Genomic DNA, 19,685 nt, shown 5'->3' with positions numbered 1-19,685 from the left:
TGAAGGGGTTAAGAAAAAAACCTCACAGACACAGACAATAGTATAGTGATTACCAGAGGGAAAAGGGAGTGGAAGAAGGTAGAAGAGGGTTAATGGGGGATAACTGGTGATGGACAGAGACTTGACATGGAGTGGTGAACATGCAATACAATACACAGATGATTTATTATAGAATTGAACACGTGAAACTAATGTCTCCCCAACAAATTCAATTAAAAAACAATACAAGACAAAAACTATAAAGTGACTAACCAACCTTAATCAAGCCACTACTCCTAAGCAAAAACCTTGGAGTGAGTGGAAAAGAGTTTAATTCATTGGAATAAATTCATGAGCTTTTTAAAAAAGAAACATCCTCAATTGATGTGACTAAAACAACACAAACAGAGAAAGGGTAGAGTTGTGAGAAGACAAGTTTTGCATGACTGAACACCTTGCCTGTGTGGGAAAGATATCTTGCTCGTTCAGTTCTCAAACTAATAAACCCTGAAAAAGGCCAGCTTTCATTTGTATTTATTTATTTGTTAATCATTTTATTGTTGTTCAATTATAGTTGCCTGCATTTCCCCCCACCACTCCTCACCCCCAGCCAAACCCACCTCCCTCCCTTGCTTCCACCCTCCCCTTTGGTTTTGTTCATGTGTCCTTTATAATAGTTCCTGAAACCCCTTCCTCCCATTATCCCCTCCCACCTGCCCTCTGGTTACTGTAAGATTGTTCTTAATTTCAATGTCTCTGGTTATATTTTATTTATTTTTTCTTTTGTTTATTATGTTCCAGTTAAAGGTGAGGTCATATGGTATTTGTCCCTCACCACCTAGCTTATTTCACTTAGCATAATGCTCTGCATGGATGGAACTGGAGAACATTTGTATTTCTTAAGATAACGTTCCTTACTTGTAGTCACCAGTCCCTAGGTGACTGATTCTAGAGCTGATGGCATGTACAGTCTTTTCTCAGGAATATGCTAGCCGACTTTGAAGGAGGCTAGGGTTGTTTTCCTGACACCACATTAAAAGGTAAGGTGGGTGGGTAGGGAACATTGTAAAGAGCGGAAGGACAACCTTTTCTCCAGTGCAATCTAATTACATTGCATCTAAACCAGCTTATTCTGCTCTTTCCAAACCATAATTCCAAAGCTTTCATATATGCAGACTTCCAGGGTTTAGACTAGAACCAGAGTTGTGTTACAGGTGACTGTTCCTATTGTCATTTTGTGTCCTGTTGAGCCCTCCCTACTTGCTACTCTAGGACCACCCACTGGGCAGATGATATACAACCCGTCTGGAAACCCCCCACGCCCATCTTGGAGGGAAGTGCTGCCAAAGCTGAATGTGCCTGGGAATGCCATTTCTTCCCTGCCCTTTCAATATTCCTGTTATGCTACTCCTGTGATCACTGCCAATCTGTAGAAAATTACAGGATGAGTTTTTGCAAAGGACTGAATTTGCCTGACTTGTTTTTCTGTTGTTCATTTTTGGGGGAGAAGAGGGATAGTGCCTGTTGCACACAATTTGTGTGCATTTATTGGAGGCTATTGGGTTACAGTCATCCAACTCATTCACCATTCTGGCATCACTATGCATGTGCTGTCAGGGCTTAGCATTAAACGATTTTCTTTGTCCAGATTTGGATCGCTGTTTCCATTTGCAAATTATTTTTCACAATGACCTCTCTCTCTCTGTCTCTCTCTGTCTCTCTCACACACACACACACACGCACACACACACACTTCCATTGCCAAGCTCAGGACCCATTAATACCATTTCTAAGTTCAGGGCTGGGATAGGTCTACTTTATTTTGGTTCCTTATCATAACCCAGTCATGTTCTGCTAAACAAAATAAATTACTACAGGAAGACATAGCCTCTACACTTTAGATGCCAGTAGCAATACCTTGTGTCAATAATGAAATGTCTCCATATATTGCTAAATATTCCCCAAAGGACAAAATTGTATCTGGGTGAGAATCACTAGAGTAGGGAGATCATACACAACCAACTTCAAGCCACTTGTTAAGACAGCCTCAAAAGTAGTGAGCAGGCTCAGCTGTTCACCCAGCTGTGTGGACCACCTGTGGCCAATTACTTTGACAAGATTATTAAGTTACAAGGTTGGGCATGCAGCCTCAGCTATAGGCAACTGTATGCACTCCGCGGGTTCACTCTACTGGTGGGATTGGGTTACACACATTCCACTTTGCTTTGCTCTTCAAATGGTTCAAGGTAGCTCAGTTACTTGCTAACTGATAGTGATGACAGTTTGAACCACCATATGACCCCAAGGTGGTTGAATGAGTTAAATAGAAATAACCATAATTACCCTTGCCCAAATTATTGTCTTTATTGTGGGTGTTACTGATATTTTTTAAAGCTCCAAAATTTGGAGAATGACATGAAATTTTACTTTATTTTTCAAGTAATATTTAATAAGGTAGATAGCATATGCTTTTCTAACATGTATTTAATATCACAAAAGCTAAAGCAAAATATCCTGTGCCTCAGGTAAAAATGGCCTGATTTATGTGTAAACACTGAGTGTAATTAAAAAATACTGTAATTATGATTTCAGACTTTGGAATTTGAATAGATGCCAGTCTTCTTTCCTCATATGGGAAAAGAAAATTCCTTGGAAACTCTGGCTGAGCAACTCAGTTGGCTAGAGCATCATCCCAATACACCAAGGTTGCAGGTTTAATTCCTAGACATGGCACATAGAAGACTCAATCAATGAATGCATAGATAAGTGGAACAACAAGTCAATGTTTCTCTCTCTCTTTCTAAAATCGGTAAATGAATTTAAAGTTTTAAGAAAGAAAATTCCTCTGAAAATCATCTGAAGCTAGGAAAAAATTCCATAGCTGTATTCTTAGGATCACTCTGTAGACTCTTCATGATTCATAATACAAAGCAAGCTTCAATTCAACCTTTTAGAAAAGAGAATCATCTTATATCATCTCATCAACCAGGAGAATGTTGGTGACAATCACAGAACAGGAGTGAAGCAGCTGTTTCTTTACACGATAGCTATCCCAGATGCCTATTTCTGCTGCTACCAATGGCTCACCTGTGTTCAAGTTCACATCCACAAGTTGACCTGATTCTGAATGTTCTCCTTGAACTTTAGGTAGTGTTTTCTGAAGATTAAAACCAGAATTCTGAGCAAAAACCTTGGGAATAATGAGCAAATGAGCATCATCAAATGCTTGAACTCCAGATTGGGCCCTGCCCATGATTCCTGTAAGCTTATATTTAATCAGAGCTTTTGCCATTGCCACTTCCACTGCACCAGCACCTGGAACTGCACAGCTGTGGTCAACAGCATCTTAACAGCCCTCAAGCCATTCTCATTGCATCTTTGATTTGGGTGAGTGTTTGCTTATTTGGTTCTTAGACCAATAATATGACAGAATGAGGATTATTAATTTCTCAGTAAATGTGAACTTCTAGTCTCCCAATGTATTCTCATAGAAAAGTCCTGCATGTGCCAAACCATCAGGATTTAGGTCACCAAAAGAATTTAGAGCTACCCCATCACAAGCAAGAGTTAGCCTTTCCAGAGTTCTCCTTTTACTCTGTGCAGAGCTACGATGCCTTCTTTCGAGAGAGCATCTGAGAAAAATGAGTCAACTCCCTTTTGATCAATAACAACAAATTCTGTATTTAAGTCACCACAGACTTTCATTTTCAGTTCTATTAGTTTTTACCTCTATCTCCAATGAATTTTCTTTCAGCTTTTACTAGTTTCTCTCTCTCTTCTGCACACTTGTAAAAAAACAGCCAGAGTTCACTTGTGTTTTTTTCATATTCTAATGGCACATTGCATGTGAGGATGTTTGCATCATCTACTCATTTTTCATATCAGGATACTGTACTCCATGGTTCAAAACTAGACCTCTGAAAGCTTGTGTCGGTTTCAGATTTATGTTTCATCTGCATGATCTCAACCATAAAGAGCTCAATAGGTTTATCTTTTGTTTTAATGGCCAAATGGAGTCAACTACAATCTCTGTTAAGACATCAGCAAGTTCTACATGAACTTTAGTACCAGAGATGTTCTGGCCACATCTATGAGCATTTCCCTATTCATCTCTTTGCTTACTTTGCCTTGTTCCCCAAACTGTGGTGCTTTTTCGTGAGCAGCTTTAAATCCTTCTGCTGTTATTCTGGGATGAAGACCTTCAGAAATGTAGAGATCCACCTGTTTCAGCAGTTCTCCAATGATTAGGACATTGGAGGTGGTACCATTACCAGTTATGTCATCCTGGGCTATTGCTACTTTGACTATTAAGGAGGCTGTTGGGTGTTGAATTTGCATTTCATGAAGCAGTGCATTGCCATCTTTAGTAAGATTGATGTCTCCAGAAACAGGCGTCTTCATGGGGCCTGTAGGCCCCAAGTTGGCCTTAGTCCCCAGGCCTCACGGATGTTGACCGTGAATACTGCCTGGGCTAAGGTCACCCTGGATTTGTGGTTCAGGATCTTCACGCCAGCCATCGCTGAGCCAGCAGAAAAGGAAGAGACCTGTCATGAAGGATGTTCAAAATTGGCTCAGAGACATAAAATTTTATTGACTTCTCCTTAAATAACTTTAGATCTGCCTATTCACTAGCTGCTACATGTCCTGATGGTCTCTTAAATAGAACACATTCAAGCTGAAGTTCCTCATTCATCTTCCAGACAGCATTTTAAAGAACTTTCTAATTTCTGTTAGTTCTTTGTGTTACTACCCTTGTAACAGCACACACATAAGATGCCTAATTCAGTTATCTTCCTTCAAGTCTTTCAGCATACAATTATCAGATTACCTTTTCTAAATCAAAGGCTGGATTAAAAACTTTACTCAAAAACATACAAATGTCTTCATTAACTATTGAGTTCAAGTTTTGTAGCTCAGCAGAGTTTTTCCAATATTTACCTTCATCCTGTACTTTTCCTCCCCTTCCTTCCTTCCTTCCTTCCTTCCTTCCTTCCTTCCTTCCTTCCTTCCTTCCTTCTCTTTCCTTCTGTCTATTACTCCAATGTTATCTTCTAGCCAATCATTTCCCAAAATGGTTCACCTGAAGAAGAAAAAACAAAGATACTTTTTAAAATGCAGATTTCTAGGCCTAGCTCCAGAATTTCTAAGGATAGGACCTGAATACCCCCTAAAACTGAAATAGTATGTACTCTTAAGACTTATCTCAAAAGAACTTCTCTCTTTAAAACATGTAGTGCTTTTCTTCTGGTACTTCTCACATTCTTACTTAGAGGAAGAAAAAGAGGAAGAGAGGAGGGTAGAGAATTGCTACAGTTTTTGTGCCAGGAACCATTCTAGTCGCTTTACTTTGATTATTCCATTACAGCTTTGCAACATCATCATTTACTTTATATAGGTGAAAACTGAGACTTAGAAAGGTTTCATTTGCCTGTAATTACACTCAGTAAGTAGGGAAGCTTCTCACTCCAAAGTCCACAGAGTCGATACTGAGCTGTGAACTTGCTCAGACTCCATTCTGACGTGTCTTTGTATATTATACACTTGTCTCATAGCTGTCACTGAGTAAACTCTTTGTGTACAAGTCCTTGATAAAATGGCTCAGTGGAAAGAAAAAACAATAGACAAAGTCAAATCAATCTCTGCTTGAATTCTGGCCTTGGCATTTCTTTGCTTCTTCCAGCTGGCCCTATGGTATGGCCATCTGCCTCTTGTTCTGAACACAGCCAGGTGATAGAAAGAAAGGATGAAGATGAGAGGTGCAAAGGGCAAGCACCTGCTGTCTTTGAAGGAAGATACCTGGAAACCTCATCCCACCTATCTCCTTATATCCCATAACCTAGTCCTGTAAGTGACCTAGCTTCAAGGGAAGTTGGAGCTTATTTCTTTATCCATGTGGCCTTCAGCCCAACTGAAAATCAGAGGAGAATAGATTTGGAGAGCCTTCTATGCCATCCAATGACAATAGACATTTGATTTCTTTTCCCTGCATTTTCCTTGCTCCAGTTACAAGGCCTTGTTCTTCCTCTGGGTACAATCCATGACCTTTAGGTGAATCTTATTTCAGACTCCAGTGGAGAACAAATGCTCCAGGTCTAGCCAGTCAGAGATAGGTATGTGATTCGAGTCAGGCCAAACACAGCAAATTAGAGTGAATTTCGAGACTTTGCTGGAGGAGCTGGCAAAGAGAAGTGCCCTCCCTGCCAGTTCCGAAGCCATGAGGGGCTACCCTGGAGATCTGCAGAGTGTAAAGCCCTTGCAGAGGGAAGCAGAACTGAGATGCAAAGATGGCGAGATGGATCCAAATGGCATCAATTGAGGCCCAGGATGCAGCCCTCCTGAAGGCTGGGAACTACCAGTGGATGTTTTATTTACATCCAATAAATTTCTCATTTTGCTTGAGGTTTTGGAGTAGGATTTTCTTTTTCTTGTAGTGTGCTAAATAAACAGAGATTCAATAAATGGTCACCGATAAGACAGTTAGTGAATTTCTCACACCAGCACACTTCTTTGTATATAATGGATGCTTCAGAATTAATGATTGGGAGAATGAAAGAAAACATGAATAAATAAGTGATTGAGACTTAGGGCAACCCTATGAAGCTAAAAGAATTTTATTAGTTTGTTTTTTATTCCAAGTGCCTTTTCTGACCATGTATACTTTGAGAAGTAAATTATAAAAAAATAGGCCAGATGGCTTGGGATGTTTTTTTAGAGCTTTTCTCAAGACCTTGAAAAGAAACCAAGAAAGGAAGATCTCCCAAGTTCCAGTCAGGTTTTTGCCCATATGTGAAAGTAGAACCATTCCCAAATAGTTTCCAACTAAAATTTTATTCTTATTAATCATCTGTTGCCTGTCTTCTTGGTGATGGAATGCTGTGAGGGCACTATTTCAGTTTCACGAGACGGTGTCCTCATGTAGACAGACAGTACCTGCTTAAGTCCCCTGCAAGGGGACAAGGGAAAAACTTCTGCAACAGACCCTTCAGTGCAGCAAAACATGGAATTAATTTTAGCATTCGTTACTAACACCCAGTTTGTTTCCATAACAGATTTGAGTGGGCTTTCAATAAAAGGCACATGTACAACAGGTTTGCTAGAACCAGGAAAGTAACAAGTGCCACACAATGAAGGGTGATTACATCTATTGATTACAAACATCTTTATTAATAGCTACATTTCTGGGAGCTTACCACGTGCATGGTTAAGTGCACTCTTCTAGGCACTTACCTTCTTATCAATTCATTTAATTCTCACAGAGGCTCTACAATGGTAGCTCCTATTATTATTTTCATTTATGATAAAGGAACGGAGTATGAAGGTTGAGTGATCAGCTCATGGTCCTATGTCAGTAATAGATTCATACAGCAGGGCTTGGCCAGCATTTGAACCCAGTGTAATTCAAGATATGAGTTAGGCAGAGATAAGGACTGTCATTTTAGAGCCCATCAGCCAGGATTTGAATCCTTTCTCTTCCATTTACTACCTAATAATCTTGGCAAGTCACTTAACTTCTTTAAGCAGTAGGTCATTCATCTGTAAAATGGGGATAATGATACTTAATCTCTGGGATTTGAGGTGAAGACATATGTGTAAAGATGTGTGGTATGGTAAGTGGCACAAAGCAAATGAGACATAAGGCTGGACTCCACATGCAATTCTTTGTTATCTTCTTTAAATAACACTCTCATAATATTAAGTAAATGCTGGCTTACTAGCTATGGAACCATGAATTGTTTCTCCTTTCCAATGTCATTTGAGAAGACATCATCCATCTCTCACCATTTCATTCTGGTGACATTGCTAAGATTGTACCCCCATGGGAATGACAAAACTATGACAATTGAGGAACATTCCAGGGGTTCAAACTTGACAAAAGAGAGGAGTGGATAGGATGTGAAATAAGAACATGGAACGGACTGAGTGTCTGTCAATTTTCCTTACTGAGTTTGTAAATCCTCAATAAAGCTCATCAAACACAAAAGTAGGATTTAGCTGGTACAGCCCAGCTCCCCTGTGCTGTGTGCTTTTGAAATGAGCTCTTTTTTTTGTTAAGCAAATAAACAATAAACTCTCTATCTGCCTGTCCTCAGAACCATGAGAAAGAAAGAGTGACATTGTCATTCAGGACTGCCAACACGAAGAAAAGATGGGGCACCAAAGCCAACAAACCGGTGGTTCTGTGGAGGGATGGTCTTGTTACAGGGACCACTAAGGACTGCCACTGCTGGTGGAAAACCCTGGTGTGTCACCGTGCTCTGGAGAGATACAGTGAAAACCAACAGGCCTCTGCCTAATCATTTAAAAAGCCTTAAATTCAAACACATCGTGTGTGCGTGTGTGTGTGTGTGTGTTTAAGTTAAATAAACGAAACTCAGTAGGGAAAGAAAAATCGCATACCTTCCAGATTAAGTTCTGTTACTGCAAACCTGGGCTGAGAGCTCTCCATTTTGTACTTCTGTGAGTGTTGCTGAAAGGTCACAAGGTCAGGCATGAGCACATGGGCTGGGGATACACAGCACCTTTCTTCTTTCTTGCTGGGAATTAGCTCTTAACTAGATTTCACAGGCCCAAGCTCGAATTACTTGTCAATCTAATAGAGTGCTTTTTTTAGGAAATAAAAAAGTAAAAATAATTTACAGGGAAACCCTTGACTTGATGTGTCTACCAAAGGGAGGAGGCAGAGTCGCTGGGAGCCTGCCAGAGGCTCGTGGGAACTTGCTCAGTTCAGGGTGTGACAGGGATGGTTCATCTCTGCTTTCCCCTTTCCTGCCGCTCTCACCTCCATTTTTCTCCTTCCGTGCTTTCTTTACTTCACCTTCATCTTCTAGTGCTCTGTGTTCGTTTTCTCTTCTTTCTCCTTCCCCCCTTTTTAAATTCCATTTTTAATTTCTTCTTTCCTTACTTTTGAGTTTTCTCTAATTTTTACTAAGCATCTAGGGGAAGCAATTAGGAAGTTGGGGGAGCAACCCAGGTGTATGCGCCGAATGTCTCTGTCTCCCCTAATCAAGACGCCCAAAGTGAGTGTGTCAGAGGTGGCCTTTTGGGAGATTGCAGGAGTGGAACTCTCCTGAATGGGATTTGTGTTCTTACAGAAGAGGCTCCAGAGAACTAGTTTGCCCTTCCTTCACCATGAAAGGATACAACAGATAAGAAGTCTGGACCCAGAAGAGCACCCTCACCCAACCATGCTGCACCCTGACCCGGGACTTCCAGCCTTCAGAACTGTGAGAACTGAACTGATGTTGTTAATCTGCTACCCAGGCTATCAAATAGATCAAGATACCAAAAACCAACTTGAGATCCAGGTCATGCTAACCATTTACCAATTTTATATTAAATACAGCCCTTACTCAAGCTAATTCCATCAATAAGACATGCAACAGCGTGTCCCTCAAAGTTAGCATTCGTGATGAAAAAATAAAACACAATAAGGTATGATTTTATTGTATCTGGTAACACACATGAATGACTAGGAAAAAACCCAGAAAGCTCTTTTCTCTTTGAAAGCTTCCCAGTTCTTGGAATTAATACAAATTTATTACAGCCGATGGGTTGGACTCTAGGTTTTCCAGTGCCTCTAATTCAAAACATCTAAAGTTAAGTTTATTTGTTAGCAGAGGTAGATTTGACTCTGTGCCAGAGGCAGACAAACCGTGTCAAAACTCCATTTTAGTAAAAGGCCTAAATGCAGCTTGTTCTATTGTCAAGTGGTCTGAATTCATAAGAAAAAAAGCTGTAGGAAGAACACGGTGATGTCACAAGCTGGACTCACTATAAAAATCCACCCAGTTCTCCTGGACTTCACAGAACTCTGCTTCAGGTCTGACAGGGTCCTATTAGGAAGAGGTAGTCCGAGGGGCTGACTACAGCTGAGTGATGTCTTTTTACCTCCAGTATGGCAAGCTATTGCAAAGGCCTCTTTAGCCATTGCAAGCGTTTGGAGAGGTATCTTGAGAGAAAACAAAATTTAAGAAGGGTTGGGCAATCCTCTGAGGTTGCACAGGCTTGCCAGAATGCTACTCCATTTCATCTTAAAAATAATATTTTGATCCCAGACTATACCATGTTTCTGGCTAAATGTTACACTTAACAAGCTTTATGCAAATTACCATACACAGTCACATACTGTTTGCAGCTGATTCCATTTTTAGCAATGCCAAAAGGAAGAAGGAATCTCAGAACGGGTGAGTGTACTTGATATGCCTGATACTGCTCTCAGAAGGCCAGCTCCACCCAAGCCTTCCCCAAGGCCAGCATTCCTGAGAGCTCTTCAAACAGCTCCCTCCAGCAGGAAAACCCTGGAGGCTCTGCCAAGTTTACCCTCTGGGGCCTGAGCCCCTCCTCCCTTGGGTCTAGGAGGAAATCTGGATGGCTCAGCATCTTGGCTAGTGTCGTTACCTACGTCACCCCCTCCATCTGTGATGGGGGCCTGCTAATTTGCTAGTCTCCGTGGTGAAGCTAGAGAAGGGGAGACAAGGGTGACAACTGTGGCTATGCTGTGTGTGTGTGCGAACCTGCGTACGTGTGTGCATTCTGGCCGCAGGATTTTTTGGAATTATTTTTGTATAAAGCTACAGGGTAAGGTGAATTAGGGAAGGTTTCCAGACTTGGGGGAGGAATAGCACCTGATCATCAATTGTCCTAGCTGACACTGGAAACCTTTTGTATGCTAACTGGCACCTTCCTCTCTTATTTCTTCCTTTGCAGTTTTACTGTGAAATATTACATACATACAGAAGAGTAAATCTGTATGTCAACTGTAACTAATTAGCTTGACTAAGGGCTGTGTTTAATATAAGACTGGTAAATTGGTAACTAAAAGTAAAAAAATTTTAAAAGTAAAAAAATGAATATAAGATAATGAGCATAAATATGTGAATGAGCATATTTACATATATATTTTTGTGTGTGTCTGTATGTGTATGTGTAATTATATAGCAAACAGAAAAATAAATGAGCACCTATGTATATAGCATTCAGGTTAAGAAATAAAGATAGAAAAAAAGGGAGAGTTCTTCATACCTTTGACAAACCCCCAGTTCAATTCTTCTCCCTTCTTTTTAATGTTTGTAATGCATTTTGTTATACTTTGCTATATATGTAGGTATCCCTGAATAAGCATTGCTATATTTATGTTTTTAGAAGTTACATAAATAGAATACTTAATGTGACTGTCTATAAATTACTGTTTCCATTGTGTATGATTTTGAGATTCATCTGTGCTAATCTATGTTGTATATGTTACGAATGTAGCTGAGTATAGTATGAATGAATGATTGTAGTTCATTTCCACCATGGTAGAGCATTTGATGCTATGACTGCGCCCCAACTTATTACCCATTCTACTCTTCAATAGCCATTGAGCTCTTTCTGACTGCTCTGGCTGATGTGAGCAGTGCTTTCATGAACATTCTCCTACCTGCCTCCTGGTGTCCATATGCACAAGATCTTCTAGGTACAAAACACGAGTGAAAGAACAGGATCGTGGCATAGGTCTACCATCAGTTTCACAGCCTCACACCACTACTTTCCAAAGCGGTTGTACAAATGTACATTCCCACCAGCAATCTACGATAGATCAGGCCGTCCTACATCCTCACCAACATTCTGTGTTGCCAGACTCCAATATTTGCCAATCTGATGGGTGTGCAATAGAACATTGTTAGGATTTTAATCTGTGCTGCTCTGAAACAAGTCTGAACACCTTTTAATGTGTATTGGCCATTCATACTTCCTTTTTTGAATTCCTATCTTTTGGCTATTTTTCCTCTGGGTTTTTTTTGAGGGGGTCTTTTACTTGTTATATATTTCTTTAAAAAACTATATTCCAGATATGAACTCTTTTTTGTTTTTACATATCATAAATGTCTTTTTACCTTCTTTTTGAAGCCCTTTGATAACAGAAGTTTTAAATTTTGATGCACTCAAAATTACCAATAATTTCTGGTAATAGTTATCTTTTTCATACTGTTTAAGGAATTGTGCCTGATCAAGATTATGAAGCTACTCTATTTTGTCATCTAAGCTTTTAAAGTTTTGTTTCCACATGTAAGTCTTTAGTACATCTGTAACTGGGTTTTATGCATGACATGGGAAGAATTTCTCTTTTCAAATGGATAATGAAGTGCCTCCTCACCTGACTATTCATTGCATGGTCTATGCTGCCCCTCCCCTTCTGTCATACACCAGGTTTCCATATACACGCGGCCCTAGATTATATTCTGTTTGCTACGTGTGCCAAGACCATGTTCTTACCTGTCAAAGCTGTGCAATGTCATCCTTTTTGTAGACTCCTTGCCTTGTTCTTCCTCCCTCGGAGTACAGTCACTATTCTTAACCTTTCATGCTTCTTCATAAACTTTAGAATCAACATGTCAAGTTTCACTAAGAACTCTACAGGAATTTATACTAGAATTTTATCGAATCTATAAATCAATTTGGAAAAAATGGATATATTTACAATGTAGAGTATCTGAATCTTCAAACATGCTTCCTTCATTTTTTTGTCCCTGCTTCCCCCTCTCCTTTTCTTCTCCCACCCCCTCATAGGCAAGCGTGCTAATCTGATGTGAATCTTTTCAGTTGCATGTGTTTTTTCAATATGTAGCTAAATGCAATTTATTTTTATGACTTTCTAACACTTTTCATTTAATTTTTTATTGAATTTATTGGGGTGACATTGGTTTTTGTAATATGCGCTTTTGCATGTATTTTAATTTCCATAAATGTTATTGTGTAAAATCATTTCTTAGTTTTTTCTGAGTCTCAGTTCTCTTTTTCAGATGCATTTAAAGTGCTTATATGCGTATCTAGACAGTTCTTGCTACCTGCTGCATAGAACTTCATCCTTTGAAGGTACCTTGTTTTACCTATTCACTCCCCCAGTTATGGTTACCCAGGTTACCTTCAACTCATGCCACCCCCTTATACAGATAATGGTTCCATGAACAGCCTCATACAGTAAGTATAGGTGAATTTTTTTGGGGGGGTAGACTACACTCAGAAGCAGAAATGCTGTGTCACAGAGTGTGGCTATGACTGACAGGACCCTCTTCTGACTGATTTCTCCCCAGAATGGCTGCAGTACGTAGTTCCTCATCTTTACCTTCCTGTCGCATTATCTAACTTTCCAATCTTGCAGTTATAAAAGGTTGTCAGTTTATTTAATCTGCATTTTCCTTACAACTAATGACTTTGAGACTTGTGACAAGCTTATGTGCCTTTTGGGTTTCCTTTTCTGTCACTTAGTTGGTTATCTGGAATGATTTTGCTGTTGATTTACAAGACATTGTTATATATTCTCTATATTAATCCCTCGTCTGTTTTAGTCATTGCAAGTATCTTCTTTTATACCATATGTCATTAATTTGTTCACAGTGCCCTTTGCTGAGCGTAAGTTCTTTATTTTAAAATTGTATTTATTTATTTTCCAGTATTATTAAGATTGAAATATAATTGACAAATAAATTGAGTTAGTTTACAGTGTACAACATAATGATTTGATATATGAATATATTGCAAAACAATCACAAGTTTAACACCCATCACTGCACATAATTACAATTGTTTTTCTTATGATGGGAAGTTTTAAGAGCTACTCTCTCAGCAACTTTAAAGTATACAAATAATATTATTAGCCATAGTCACCATACTGTCCATTACATCCCCAGGACTTACTCGTCTTATAACTAGAAGTTTGCACCTTTTGACCCCTTGGCCCATTTCCTCCATCCCTGCCACCTGCCTCAGACAGCCACTAGTCTGTTCTCTGTTTCTGTGACTTCAGTTTTCTTAGATTTCACATACAAGTGAGATCCAACAGTACAGCTGACCCTTAAACAACACAGGTTTAAACTGTGTGAGTCCATTTACATGCAGATTTTTTTCAATAAATACAGTTGGCCCCTGTATCCACAGGTTTCACATCTGTGGATTTAACCAACTGCTGGCTGAAAATGGTATTTTCAGTTTGAGGTTTGGAATCTGTGGTGTGGTGGGCCAACTGTATGCATTCTTCTATGCTATTTTATATATCAGTCTTGAGTGTCCTCAGATTTTGTTATCTGCAGGGGGTCCTGAAACCACTCCCCAGCAAATACCAAGGTCCTACTGATAAGTTTTGGGGAAGTCAAATTTGTATGAGCATTTTCAACCGCAGGGAAGGGAGGAGTTGGAGCCTCTAACTCCAGTGTTGTTCAAGGGTCAGCTGTATTTGTCTTTCTCTGTTGCATTTTACTTAACATAACGTCTTCTCTCTAGATTTTACATAGATTTTCTTTAATGTTATATATTTAATAAAATTTCTAATTTTCTCCATGAAATTTTACACATACTCTCTAAGATTTATTCCTAGTGTTGTATGTTTTTAATGCAACTTTAAATTCTATATTTTAAAATATTTTTTGTTGGTTTGTTTCTGGTGGAATAAAATGTGACTGATTTTTGCATATTAATCCCATTCCAGTCATTTTGTTAATCACAATGATCAACAGTGTTTGCAAATCCATTTTGGTTTTCTGTGTTTTGACATCTTCTTACAGTGGACTGAACTGTTTTTTCCCACCCAGTCTCAGCCCTCACCCTCAAATGCATGTGTTGAAGCCCTAACTCTCAATGTGATGTACTTTGCAGATGGGGCCTTTGGAAGTGATTTGGTTTCGATGAGGTCAGGAGGGTGGGGCCCTCATGATGGGATTAGTGCTCTTATAAGAAGAAACAGGGAGCTTGTTCTGTCTCTCCTGATAAGTGAGCACACAGCAGGAGAAGACAGCTGTTTGCAAGCCAGGACGTGAGCCCTCGGCAGGAACCACATTAGCCAGTGCCTTGATCTTGGCCTCCTAGCCTCCAGCATTGTGAGAAATAAATTTCTGTTGTTTGAGCCACTCAGTGTATGATATTTTGTTATAAGAGCTCAAGCAGACTACTGCACTTCCTTTTATATCTTTACATTTTTATTTTGCCTCACTCTTCTGGCTAAGATCTTTAGGAATATTTATTATTACTTTTATTGTTGAATAAAGGTAGTAATAGGAGGTATCCTCACCTTTCTGAATTTAAACAGAATACTTCTTATTTTTTCCCAATACCATGATTTTAAGTAGACACACTTTATCAAGTTAAGGATGAATTCTTCCATTACTACTTTGCTAAGACTATTGAATTTTATCAGTTGCCTTACCTGCATCTGTTAAGATGACCATATGATTTTTCTTAAGTATATTAATCTGTTAAATCATACCAATAGATTTATAATGTCCCAACCTTTTATTTCTTCAATAAACATTTTATACATATTGTTATATATTGTATTCTTTTGTTTTAATGGACTTTGTGTTTTGGCTTTGGTAAGATTCATTGAATCTGTGTTTATTAGTGTGATTAACCTGCAACTTTATTTTCTCATATTCCCATTGCTGATTCTGATATCAAAGTTATACTCATCTTGGAAAATGTGTTGGGAAGTATTAGCTCTTTTGCTCTTCTGTAGATTGAATAATGATATCATCTCTTTCCTGAAACTTTGTTATAACTCATTTATAAAATTATCTAAACCTGTTGTGAGGAGAAACTACTGTTTCAATTTCTTTAATGGTTATAGAAATATTCTAAGTTTCTGTTTCTTCTTAATCTTGGTAACTTATAATATTTTTCTAGAAATGTATCTATTTTGTCTAAATTTTCAAATTTATTGGCACTAATATTAACAATATTCTCTCATTAAATTTTAATCTATGCTGTACCTGTAGTTATACCCCTCTTTCATTTCTAGCATTGTGCATTCCTTCTGTTTTGTCCTTGATTGATTTCCCCCATAGGTTTGGTTATACTATTAATCTTTTTCCAAGAACAGTCTTTTGGATTTGTTGATTCTCTGTATTGTATCTTTGTTTTCTACTTCATCTGTTATTCTTACTATATTATTAGAGATTTTATGGTGACTTAAAAAATACCTCACATTTATTGGAATATTGGCGTTCATCAGGTACCATACCAAAATGCTACATGGATATCTTATACATTATCTATTTTGTCTTCGTGATATAGGAGGATCATACTATCACTAATCTAATTTGCAAATTAGGAAACTGTGAAAGTCATAGAGCCACTAAATCGCAAAATTGGAATTCAAATCCAAGTCACATGGGTGGTTCTATTTCTCTATCTTCTTTGAAATATAATATGGAAAATAAGGACTTTGTTTGACTCCCAGGAATAACTTGGTAGTGCTGGGATTTCAGGTATGGTGAAGAGCCATGGGAAAGGTTTGTTGAATTTGGAGTTGAAAGCTACAGTCAGTCATGGCTGCTGCCTTCTGAGCGATGCTAAGGATGGCAGAATGAGAGAGCCTAAGCATTATCTCAGTCCTATCCAGGCTTTTCATTTCCAGATAAGTCTGAGCCAAAAAATAATTGCTGAATGTAAGTGCTTTCTTCAAGTGATCAAATTGTCTTGTAATGAATGATAATATTTTTTGAGTGTCAGTTTTGAAATAGCTTGTTTAGAATTACTTTTTAAAGCATTTTCCAGTCCTGCATCTAATTCTCACACTTCTTACAACTTCAGGGGCCTGTAGGTAGACAGGAGAGTTATTACCACCCTTCAGATGCAAATGTGAGACGTTGTATAGCTTGCTCAACGTTATGGGCATAGTGAGAGGCAGAATGATTCTCTAATGCAGACTTCCTGATTCCCAGTTTGTTCATTGCTTTTTAAATGTATACATTTACATATATTTAAGATCCTCTATATGTAAGATAAAGAGTGGAGCACTACACTGTAACAGCAAATTGTTTAAGTTATAGATAAAAGACATTCACAAAAATAATTACAATAAAATGTTATAAGAGAGAGATTCAAGTAAGGGGTTATGAAAAATTCAGAAGAGAGAGAGAATTTATTTTTGAATGGAAAGAAGAGAAAATTCTGATATTTTCCTACTAAGTTCCAGATCAATCTTTAGAATTAGTTAATCCCTGTCTGAGTGGTACAGTTGGTTGGAGCATCATCTCATACACCCAAAAGGCTGTGGATTTGATTCCTGGTCAGGGCATGTATGTAGGTTGCAGGTTCCATCCCTGGGCAGGGTGTGTATGGCAGGCAACGGATCATTGTTTTCTCTCTCTTTTCTCTTCTCTGTAATCAATAAACATAGCCTCCAGTGAGGATTTTAAAAAAGAATTAATTAACATCAATTATTATATTTTGCAACATAATATTGCATTACATACAATAGAATAAACAAACCAGAATATCAAAGAAAATTCTGGAAAAAGTTAACTAAGTGTGTATGTAGCTCAGTACATTATAATACTACTCTCTGCTGGATTTTAGGAACTTTTCCGTATTTCTATAGGATCATGGTAAAACCACCACTCTCACCATCAGACATTCTCTATTATAACCAAGAAAAAAACTGTAAATGGAATTGAAGACCTATCTTCCCCTAAGAAAACAATGGGACAAGTGCTATTGTGTCTCATATACCTCAGTCTCTTTCAGGAGTTCAAAAGGTCGGACCATCAAAGAACACAAAACATCTCCACAAATAAGGGCCTGCATCCCACATCATCTAAATCCTTGTCCTCTGCTCTCTGTCGCTTATGTTCTTCTGCATAATCTTCCACACCCCTAGATTCCCCTCTGAACATTCACCCCTCTCTCTTCTGATCTGCCTAAAACTTGATTCTCCCCTTTATCTTATGATCTATCTAAATAAGTCAAGAAAAGTGGATTCCAGTTCCTTTCCTCGAACCCCTCTCAAGTGGTTTGAGCTTTTTCTCACACAATTTTCATGCTATGAACTCAAGAGATAGTTGTTGGTGCCCTCTTAATTTGTCATTGTTTTTCCAGCTCTTTTCAGTCTTCTCTAAACCCCCCCAAATATTTTGAAGCATATGCCATTAGACTATACTACCTTATACTGGTTCTTGCAATCATTCCTTGATCTTTCAGTCACACAACTCATTAAAACTATTAGCACTTGGCTCATGGTATTTTTCTGTAACTATTCCTATCATCATTTTTGGTGACTTTTAGTAATACAGATGGTCCATGAAACAACCAGCCTCCCAGAACCTTGACCTCTTTACTTGAAATGATGACTTCAACCAAGCCACCTCAGCCACTTACTTTCATAGTTAAACTGCAGACCTCATCACGGCCGTTAACATCTCCAAATCCTTATTTCAAGAGTTCTGTTCTTTGACAATCACTCCTAGCTTTCCTCCACATTTACCCCCGTATTCTAATCACATTTCTTTGGCCCATTGGCCCATTGGCAACTTCAGTTCATTGCCCATACCTTTTTATTCCCTCTAACATAAAGGAGATATACCTCTCTTCTCATTTCTATCTTTTTAAACTACACTAAGTTCCATGCTCTATCCCTACCTTGCATGCAGCCTAAACATCCTTTTCCTGCTTTCTCTCTGTAAGAGTCACCTGGAAAAATCACAACCCTGGTTAAATGAAACTCTCCACTTCCTCTTTTTCTGCATCTGAGCAGAGTATGGCCATAGGAAAACAATCTATTACCATGCCGCATTGACTTGTTCTACATCTACAACCACAAAGCTCAAGTGGATCCTCATTACTGCTCAGCCAATTTTCTTCATCTCTCTAGTCAATTTCTTTTCCTACTCTGAGAAGATTATTTCACACTTTCTGTCTCTTAAAACTTATTCTCCCTTTCTCACTCATAACTGATGATCTCACTTGCTATTTCTCTGAGAAATAAGAACAATCAGAATAGAAAAATATATCTTCCAACGCCAAATTTGTCAATTTAATTGTATCTGTCCTTCTGTCTTCTGTCATCTCTCCTGGTAAATGAAATAAAGTTTCCTAGTTCCTGTCAAATGCTTGTGTACTGCCTCTCACCTCCTGTAATCTGGCCAAGGACTCTGGTTTTCCCCTTCTCTCCTGAATCATCAGTTTCCCCCTTTCTAGGGGGTCAATTCTATCAACAAGCAGACATAGTAGGTCATCTCTTGATAGAGAAGAACTACTCATTCATCCTTCAGGGATGGAGGAGTAAGTTATCTGATTGGTGAATAAAAAAGCTCAGTTCAGTTATTTCTTCCTCTTTCCTCTTTGGAATCCATTTCCCTAAGGAAAGCTCCCATTTTGTTCCTTTTCTTCACATTGTAAGTTTTATAAGGGCAGATTCTAATGGGGAAGGTTTACAATTGTTCAGCACTGCCAGAAACTGGGCAGGTAAGTCTGCCTACTTCTCTGTAAAATACTGACAATCACAACTGACTAACTGACTTAAATCCACCTGCCCCCAATAGTAATGAAAGTAATATTTTGACCATGAACTGCCTGTTTCCTACCTTTCAGTAGATTCAGAATGTATGCAGATGAAGGGGATGTTTTTTATTGGGTTCTCTCAAACCCCAAAATCTTCCATACTAAAAATATTCCCTAGAACTTGTCTTTCTCCATCTCTCACTGTATATTAGAAATGTTCTCTGTTAAAGCCAAATGCCCCAAGTGATTTGGTCTGACTCACTGCCAATTTGTCCTTACCTCCTCTTTCCTCCTGAGACTTTTAGGCCCAACATACCACTAAAACTATTCTGTCAAGAGCACTAAATGACTTATATCTTACCAAATCCAAAGGTCAATTCTCAGTACTTGAATTACTCAACCTCTCAACATTATTTGCCACTGTCGATGACTCCATCCTTCCTAAAATGCTCTCT

General features: G+C 38.6%; 1 pseudogene; it reads right to left on the bottom strand.

Annotated features, from left to right (window-relative positions):
- Nucleotides 1–2,816: 2,816 nt before the first annotated feature.
- LOC114493052 lies at nucleotides 2,817–4,511 on the bottom strand (annotated as a pseudogene).
- Between the last annotated feature and the right edge of the window lie 15,174 nt (nucleotides 4,512–19,685).

The sequence above is a fragment of the Phyllostomus discolor genome, chromosome 1, assembly GCF_004126475.2.
Source record: "Phyllostomus discolor isolate MPI-MPIP mPhyDis1 chromosome 1, mPhyDis1.pri.v3, whole genome shotgun sequence".
Taxonomy (NCBI): Eukaryota; Metazoa; Chordata; class Mammalia; order Chiroptera; family Phyllostomidae; genus Phyllostomus; species Phyllostomus discolor.
This window is presented reverse-complemented; position numbering and strand designations above follow the sequence as displayed.